This window comes from Bos taurus, chromosome 23 (genome assembly GCF_002263795.3).
Source record: "Bos taurus isolate L1 Dominette 01449 registration number 42190680 breed Hereford chromosome 23, ARS-UCD2.0, whole genome shotgun sequence".
In the NCBI taxonomy this organism is placed as follows: domain Eukaryota; kingdom Metazoa; phylum Chordata; class Mammalia; order Artiodactyla; family Bovidae; genus Bos; species Bos taurus.
The window spans coordinates 42553617-42562293 of record NC_037350.1 but is presented as its reverse complement, the minus strand read 5'-3'; the positions used below and the strand labels follow the sequence as shown (position 1 = coordinate 42562293).

At 45.6% G+C, this 8677-nt stretch overlaps 1 long non-coding RNA gene across 1 annotated transcript; it reads right to left on the bottom strand.

The window, feature by feature from the left end:
* Nucleotides 1-245: 245 nt before the first annotated feature.
* On the bottom strand, nucleotides 246-7578 carry LOC132343650 (uncharacterized). The gene is made up of 3 exons (XR_009492584.1): nucleotides 7322-7578; nucleotides 4295-4415; nucleotides 246-497 (listed from the first exon to the last, which is right to left on the bottom strand). It is a non-coding gene; the product is annotated as an uncharacterized lncRNA (long non-coding RNA).
* Between the last annotated feature and the right edge of the window lie 1099 nt (nucleotides 7579-8677).

Genomic DNA, 8677 nt, shown 5'->3' with positions numbered 1-8677 from the left:
GTAGGGGCTTAAAAAATGTTTCTGGAGTAAATGCTATGCTTAACCTGGCCCAGAAGCCCCATCTGTGAGAAAAGGGATAACGTGGAGAAACTTGTTTAAACTGCAAAGAATTTCCAAATGGTTATTACCCTTACTTCTAAAGCAGCAAAATTACTTTTCCAAGAGCTTTTTTTCCCCCTATATCCCAACTGACCTTTCTCTGAAGAAAAATCAGAATTAAGTCTGGAAGGGAAAGCATCCTTCTTTATTTTTCATTCTTATTACAGTTTAGAGACTCAATTGTTTATTAAATAAAATACAAACTTCTACTTTGTTTTTAATAAAATGAGGCTTACCCCAGATGTCCAGATGGTTGAGAGATTTCCACCTCTTCTGTGTATTGCCTTTAGGCCAGTTTTATCACTGAGGGAAAGCACTAGATTATTTCTTCCCACTGTTGCCCTTCTGCTAGTTCCCAACTCCAGCTTCTCCATATGATGATTTTAGCCTGATTTTACCTGTAATGGAAATATTAGGCAAAGGCACCACAAACAAAATAAAAAACAAACAATTGGGGGAGATACCTGCAGGGTATATTACATATAAAATGTCAGTGTCATTTTGTTAGTAAGAGAAAAACAAAACCCCAATCTAGAAATGGGCAAAAAATAGGAACAGGCAATCTACAGAATTGGGCTTCCCTTGTGGCTCAGCTGGTAAAGAATCTGCCTGCAATGCGGGAGACCTGGGTTCGATCCCTGGGTTAGGAAGATCCCCTGGAGAAGGGAAAGGCTACCCACTCCAGTATTCTGGCCTGGAGAAGTCCATGGGGTCACAAAGAGTCGGACACGACTGAGTGACTTTCACTTTCAATCTACAGAAGAAATATGAATGTTTCATACATATTTAAAGACCGCTTTACTTCACTAGTGATCAAAGAAGTTAAAATGTAAACTGTAATATATTTTTCACCAATCAGATGGACAAGATTGAAAAGAATGAAAATAACCAGTATTAGCACGGAGTCGTGGGAACAGAATCCTCAAGAAGTATTAAAGGGAAGCTTTATGAAGCAACTTAGCAGTATTCATTGAGAACTTTAAAATATTCATACTGATAATGATAATCACTTTCAAAATGTATTCCTAAGGAATAAAACCAACCATTGTACAGAGATATATATGAAAGGACAGCCATTGTAGTATTTTATAATAGCAAAAATATTTGAAACAACATAAATTTCCATCAAGTAAAGACCAGATAAATGAATGGTGAAACACATCCATACAATACAGTAGTGCAGATCCGGTTCAAAGGATGAGGTGGAGGTTCACAATACTCATTTAAAGGGAAGTGAGGAACTTTCCTGAGGGCCCAGTGGTTAAGACTCCATGCTTCCAATGCAGGGGACATGGGTTTGATCCCTGGCCAGGGAACTAACAGCCTGTATGCCATTACAGCCAGTCAAAAAACAAAACAAAGAACCTTAAAGAAAATGATATAGTACAGTATAGCATCCTTATTTTATAAGAAACAAAAAGAAAGCTGAAAATACAGTTATTTTCTATTTTATACACTTCTGTACTTGGATATTTTAACATACGTGAATTTAACAAAAAGCACTTGTACCTGAATCCTTGATGTATATTGGGAGTGATTTGGAGGTTGGTGGATAGGCATTAATATCCCCAAATACTTCAAGCTTGAGAGCTTTAGGGGAAGCCTAAGCTCACTACTTCACTGGTGCCTCAGACAGTAAAGAATCTGCCTGCAGTGCGGGAGATCTGGGTTCAATCCCTGGGTTGGGAAGATCCCTGGGAGAAGGGAGTGGAAATGCACTCCAGTATTCTGGCCTGAAGAATCCCGTGGACGGGGAACAGGTTACGGTCCACGGGGGCACAAAGAGCTGGACTTGACTGATGCTTTCACTCTTTCAGACCCACTACAGATGGTCCTAGCCCTTTACCGTTATGGGCACATGTGTCAATGGGCTAAATCTTAATACAGAGCAGTGTCTGGGCATCCATGAAACAAGTGTTGTCGAATATAGTAAGGGGATTTTTATTTCCTCAAATCTGCCTTGACCAATCCATCTTCTCTGCCTCCCCTTCCCAGCCACCAGTCCTGTATCTTTAATTCCTTCCAACCATCTCGGGCATCCCACAAAACACAGCGTGGCAACAGCTTATCAGGCTCCTCTCCAAACAAAGGATCCTTTCCTACTCATTTCTTCTTAGATCCTTCCAATCCCCTTGGACTTTTCTGGGGGTCCCCGCCATGTGTGGCCACAGAACACTTGCAGTGTGGCTGATCTGTGATGTGGTCTGCTAACACATACTGAATTTGAAAAGACTTAGTCTGAAAAAAACCCAGAAGGTAAAATATTAACGATATTGGGACATAGTGGGTTAAATTTTAAAATTATCAAAATAGTAATATTATATATCTGTTTATTTTTTACTTTCTTAATGTGGCTCCTATATATAGAATGCATTGCATTTTAGTTGTATGAAAGTACTTTAGACTTTGCTTTCAAATTATGATGCTGGAAAGGACTCTTACGAGTCCCTTGGGCTGCATGGAGATCAAACCAGTCAGTCCTAAAGGAAATCAACTCTGAGTATTCATTGGAAGGACTGTTGCTGAATCTGAAGCTCCAATAGTTTGGCCACCTGGTGCGAAGAGCCAACTCATTGGAAGAGACCTGATGCTGGGAAAGATTGAGAGGGTAGGGGGAGAAGGGGGCAACAGAGGATGAGATGGTTAGATAGCATCACCGACTCAATGGACATGAATTTGAGCAAACTCCAGGAGCTAGCGTGTTGCAGTCCTTGGAGTTGCAGAGTCAAACACGACATAGTGATTGAACAACAACAACTCTAGAATTTGCAATCCTGGAGTTATTCTTTGTGTTTTGCTCTGTGGTTCCATACCAAATCTGTCAACAAGCCCTGGTACCCAGTCTCTTGTCCTTTCATCCTTCCCTTCCTTTCCTGAGTCCTAAATCCAGATGAGCCCTCTCCCTGTAACAGCACCCCTGCATCCGCTTGCTTCCAGAGACTGTACCCCAGGCCCCACTCAGCCACCGGCAAACAAACTAGATAACCTGAATAACTGGGAGTTAACCTTGTTAACATCCCCGCCTACCCCGGGATTTAAAAGAAAACAAATAACAGAATAAACTCTGTGAATAACTGCTTTGTATAAGAAGAACTCTAATGTACTAGAAATGAAATAACCAGCCACTCACTTAATTTTATACGTTGCCATCAACATAAACCAGCATTCGCAGCCACACAAATGAAAGGCTCCTTGAGAGCGTAGCAGGGAGCCCTTTTCAAGCTCCAGAGGAAGGAAATGAAGTCCCTGACCTTCTAAACCACAAAAAGATACACAAATTCTCTTCTCAGTTTGGTTTTAGCTCAGTCTTTGAGACACGGCCTTCAAGGGCCAGGCTTTCTTTCAAGAAGGCGTTATGTGTAACGCACACATTTCTGATCCAGGACTCTGCGCTTTGGAGATCATGAATTGAAGAAAAACAATTTCAGGGAAAATCTAATAACCCCTTCTCCACCCAGGGAAAGAATCAGCAGTGAGAAGGTAAGAGTGGAAATGGCCATTAGATAAGTTAGATCCTGGCAGTGCCTCGGAATGACTGAGGCGAGGACTGCTGTTGTTTTAATCACTAAGTCGTGTCTGCCTCTTGTGACCGTGTGGACTATTCCCACCAGGCTCCTCTGTCCATGGGATTCTCCAGGCAAGAATACTGGAGTTGGGGTTGCTATTCCCTTCTCCAGGGGATCTTCCCAACCCAGGGATTGAATCCTCATCTCTTGCATCTCCTGCGTTGGCAGGCAAATTCCTTACCACTGAGCCACCAGGGAAGCCCGAGACTTTTACTCTCTTCATCCATTTCCTGCCTTTCCAGGGCAATCACCAGCACACGTGAGGGGCGCCGACAAGAAGTGAACGCATCTGGGTTTGGGCAGAACCTGGAGACCCCAGCCCGGGTCAGAGCGCCTGCCCTCCCACCAGCCATGCTCCTCTTCTGAGCAGCTGTCCACTTCTGAGCCCCTGGGCCTGCCCCTCAGGCAAGGCCAAAGGCCACTCAGGACCTGTGCAAAGAGCATTCTACCCAGGTCCCAAAGCTCCTGGCTAAACCCCCCAGTCTACGGCCACTTCAGAAAGAAAGGCAAGCCTCCCAGCTGCCGGGCACGGTTCTCTGTGGGATTCCCAACAGACGACACAGAGGAACTAGATGGATTCCACAGGTTATGAACCCAAACTGATCTCTTTCCCATTTTCAAGCTCACACCTCATCAATGTGTCCCTCTGACCGGTCCAGCTGACTGGGCTTGGAGAGCAAGGCTGTTGTCAGGACCTTAGCTCTTCTTTCCAACAGTGAACACCAAGGGCAGCAAGGACCTCGTGGAACTCTGGAGGAGAAAGCACAGGGGTTCCCTTTGCTGCATCACAAACGTGGATATCCCCCCGCCACCCCCCACACACATGCACACAGACATATACAGACACACAATACAAACACACACACACAACACACACAGATGCACACACGCATACAGACACACAACACACACATATACATACAACACACACACACACACGCTCCACGTTGACAGGGACCCGTGAGACTTGCACCGGTGGGAAGTTACACAGAAGCTGGGGCACAGTGAGCCCGATGGGCGTGTGGTGATGAGGGATGTCCAATGCCAGCCTTGGTGCTGCTAGCTGATTTCTGGAAGCCTTGTATTTTCCTTCTTTTTCTCTTAGGCACCAACTGGTGGAGCCAATTCCTCTGTCTCAGGGACTGGCTCTGTGAGTCACTGCCCATCTGCCAGCAGCAAGAAGAAGGAAGGGAGCCTCTCCCAGAACCCGGGGTACCTGCCCTGATTTGCTGTGAGGATGCAGGAGTTTTCAGTGGCCCCCGGGAGGACAAGCCATCCCAGGCCTGCCCTACACTTGTCCCCTCCTGCCGCCCTGATAAAGGACAGTGTATTCTCTGTGACTGGTCCCTATTGAGACCGGCTCGAGCTCCTTAGGCTGAGGCAAATGCATTTCAGATGCCATTGCATTGGCACTGATTCGATCATACTGACTGTGGTACTCGGGAGGTTTTTAGACTGTACTAAAATCAATCCGGGGCTTCCCTGGTGGCTCAGTGGTAAAGAACCTGCCTGCCAATGCAGGAGATGCAGGAGATGTGGGTTCGATCCCTAGGTCGGGAAGGTCCCCTGGAGAAGTAAATGGCACTCCACTCCAGTATTCCTGCCTGGAGAATCGCGTGGACAGAGGAGCCTGGCGGGCTATCGTCCATGGTGTTGCAAAGAGTCACTCAAAACTTAGCCACTAAACAACAACAAGAATCAACCAGACCTGGAGCTCTCGCTGCTGAAAGAACAAGAAAGGCTTCTTCTAACAGAACAGTCTTAGCTCCATTTCACAGATGAGCAAACGGAGGCTCAGAGAGAATGTTAGCCAGAAGAAGCCAAGTTATGCTTTCATAACCACCTCACAATCGCGGTGGTTCGAGACACCAGCATGCAGGCCCGGGGGGTTCTCCAGGGCGCCCGTCCTCCACGTGGTGACTCAGAGACCCAGCTGCTTGGATCTCTGGACTATTGGATCTGTCTCATCGTGAGGCTCCTAAATGCACCCCAGCAGGGCAGTGAGAGCCTGGGGCGACTCAGAGAGGAATTTCGCTGCCTCAGGCCACATGTTACTGCAAGTCTGATGGCCCTGCGAAAGTGCTGGGGAGGGCAACTTCTTGTTGTCAGCAGAGGAGAGGCATTGGTGGGCAAGCACTGATGCCCATCAGAGGGAGGTCTAGGAGCCCTCCCCATCCCTGTTCATCTAGTGTCTGTACCCCGCTTCTGCCTGCCTGTGTCATTCTTGTCTCTCTTGTACACTGGCTCCTTTGAATTTTGTAATCTGGGTATTGAAAATGAGGAGACCAGCAGTACTCACTGTTGGTGTGTGGATCCAACCAATGAAGCATCCAATCTCTCTCTCTCCCTCTAATCTCCCAAATTCCCAGGGAGAGAATGGCCCACTTTGGGTTACCTGTCCTCTCTAGATACCTGTACCTGGTGCCGAGGGCTATATGATAGGAATTTGATAGTTGCTGCTGCAACTTCGTAGATGGAACGTGGGTAAGGGGTCATTAGAGATTGTTGGGATGAGGGTTCTGACCCAAGTCTGTCTGCCTTCAGAGCCGTTTTACATGTATTTACACACATAGCCTCCTGGATATGTGAAGTCAAATAATCGGGAGAACGAGTCCCTGTATGTACAAAACCATGGATACTGCCGAAAACTGTATCTCCAGATGTCCTGTGGTACGCATGCGCTAGCCTAAAACTAAAGCACACAGTAATGGATTTAACAGATTCCCCAGGGTGTCAGGTGTGGTGTAGCCATCCCAGTGCGATGTGATAAAAGCACATTTCTTTTCTTCTCAGGGTCTAGGCATCTGAATCTGCTCTCCAATGCAGTAGCCACTGGTCATGTGTGTTTATTTGACTTTATTATTTTTAAAATTATCTATGTGTTTGTTTGGCTGCATCAGGTCTTAGCCGCAGCCCTCAGGATCCTTCCTGGCAGCTCGGGGGCTTCTCTCTAGTTGTGGCACAGACTCCAGAGTGTGCAGGCTCAGGAGTTGTAGTGCATGGGCTTAGTTGCCGCAAGGCACGTAGGATCTTAGTTCCTCTACCGGGGATCAAGCCCGCATCCCCTGCACTGGAAGGCAGAGTCTTAACCAGTGGACCACCTGGGAAGTCCCCACTTATCTGACTTTAAATTCTTTAAAATTAACATTTCAGCCCCTCAGTCACACGAGCCACATTTCAGGCACTCAGTCGCCTCGTGTGGCCGGCCAGTGGGGACCACAGGACAGCTCAGATGTAGAGCATCTCCATTGCCCAGTACATCGTGTGGGACAGCAGTGGCCTAGACCTCAAACTCAAGAGTCTCTATGCAGAAGAAGGATATTCTGAAATATGGGGGGGAAAATTAAAACATATTAGAATGAATTAAGAAGTTTCACACTAAAAGAAAATGAGTTGGCTTAATAATGAAAACTAAACCAAACTAGGATACCAAACGAAGAGATGGCAGGAGAGGCGAAAGAAGTAGGATGTCATTGCCCACGAGAGGAATGTTTTGAACATAACAAAGTGGGGGTTGAACCACATTAATTCTGCTCCTAAAAAACCACATTAATAATGCTCCACATTAATTCTGGCCTCGCATGGGTAGAGTCCCACCGCATCCCTCAGGAGTGAACCACACAGGTGGGCTGCACTCTCCCACAAAGGCAGCTTACCCTCTCCGTAGCTCTCGCATGTCTTCACCCTCTTCTCCTCTCTCCTTTCTCTGCCAGCGCTTTCACCCTGTCTGTACTTTGGGCTGCAAAACCTTTACCCTCCTTCCGCCCTCAACTTCCTTCAATGTTTAAGCCAAGTCGGAGAGCTAACTGTGATCCTTTTCTAAAGGGGGCATTACCATCCAAATAGCTGTGAAGGCAAGGCCAGATCGAAGGGTCTTGATTATCCACTGTGGAGTGCTGCTCTAAAAGATGCTTTTTTCCCTTTCATAGGATGCAGAGCTGAGTGTTTATAGGGTGCCAATGAACACAGAAAGTAGAGGGACAGTGTCAAAGTGTGGAATGAGAGTTAAAAGGTGTTAGTCAACCAAACCAAAGCAGTATGTCTATGGTCAAAAAGAGTGAAAGCCATAGTAAGTTAAAGAATATATCAAAGAGCTTTTGATACACAGATGTATCTTGTGAATTTCCAGGAGGATGTAAGAATGTCACACTTGTAAACTTATTTCCTCCAGCTCCCTTTAGTTTGGCAGGGTTTTCTCACTAGATGCAACATTCAGGCCCAAAGTACAAAGGTTGGTTTTCATGAGTGACTTGACCCTGAGCGTAGTTTCAAAGGAATGCTTGTTCCAGAAGAGTTTGAGATTTGAGAATATCACTGTAATAAGACCATCCCCACGTTGACCATGAAGAGAACGTCTTGGTTGAGCATCTGTTCTTTTGTAGTCGGAGACAAAAGTTGCTTTCTAGACACTTGGTATATTTGGCTGACAGAACCGTTTAGAAGTAAAGAAAACAAGGAAAAGGAAAAGAGAGATATAAAGTATGAAACCACAGAGGGGGAAAAAAAAACCTAACTCTTAATTTGGCCTAGGCTTGGCTTCAAGCATTTAAATTGTCATGTCTAATGATATGATGGATAACTCCTTTAGAGACTGGGTGGCAGTTGTTAAGGAAATAGTATAAGCAGTGTGTAGCAATCCTTGGGGATGAGGTAGTTATTTTTCCTAGCCACATCTAGGCTGGCAGGGTCATAGCCTGTCTTTTTCCCCAAACTGCTCCCTAATGCACATAGTTTGGTCAGGTTGATCCACAGATGACATGGTATTTGGCTGCTGGACGGCACATCTCAGTGCTTCATTTTCTTTCCAATCTGTCTTGACTGCATGGTTTTTGATACAAAGGGAAGACGTGCAATATTTCTGCATTTCTTTTTCAGATTGTGAATTGATGAACAAGCCAAGTTCTGAGGCTTTTGACTACATTTGTCTCAAGAAATGTAGTAGGTGGAAAAAAAAAAAACTCTGTAATGACTATTTCTAATAGTTAAATATGTAATTCTAGTATGATTTGGCT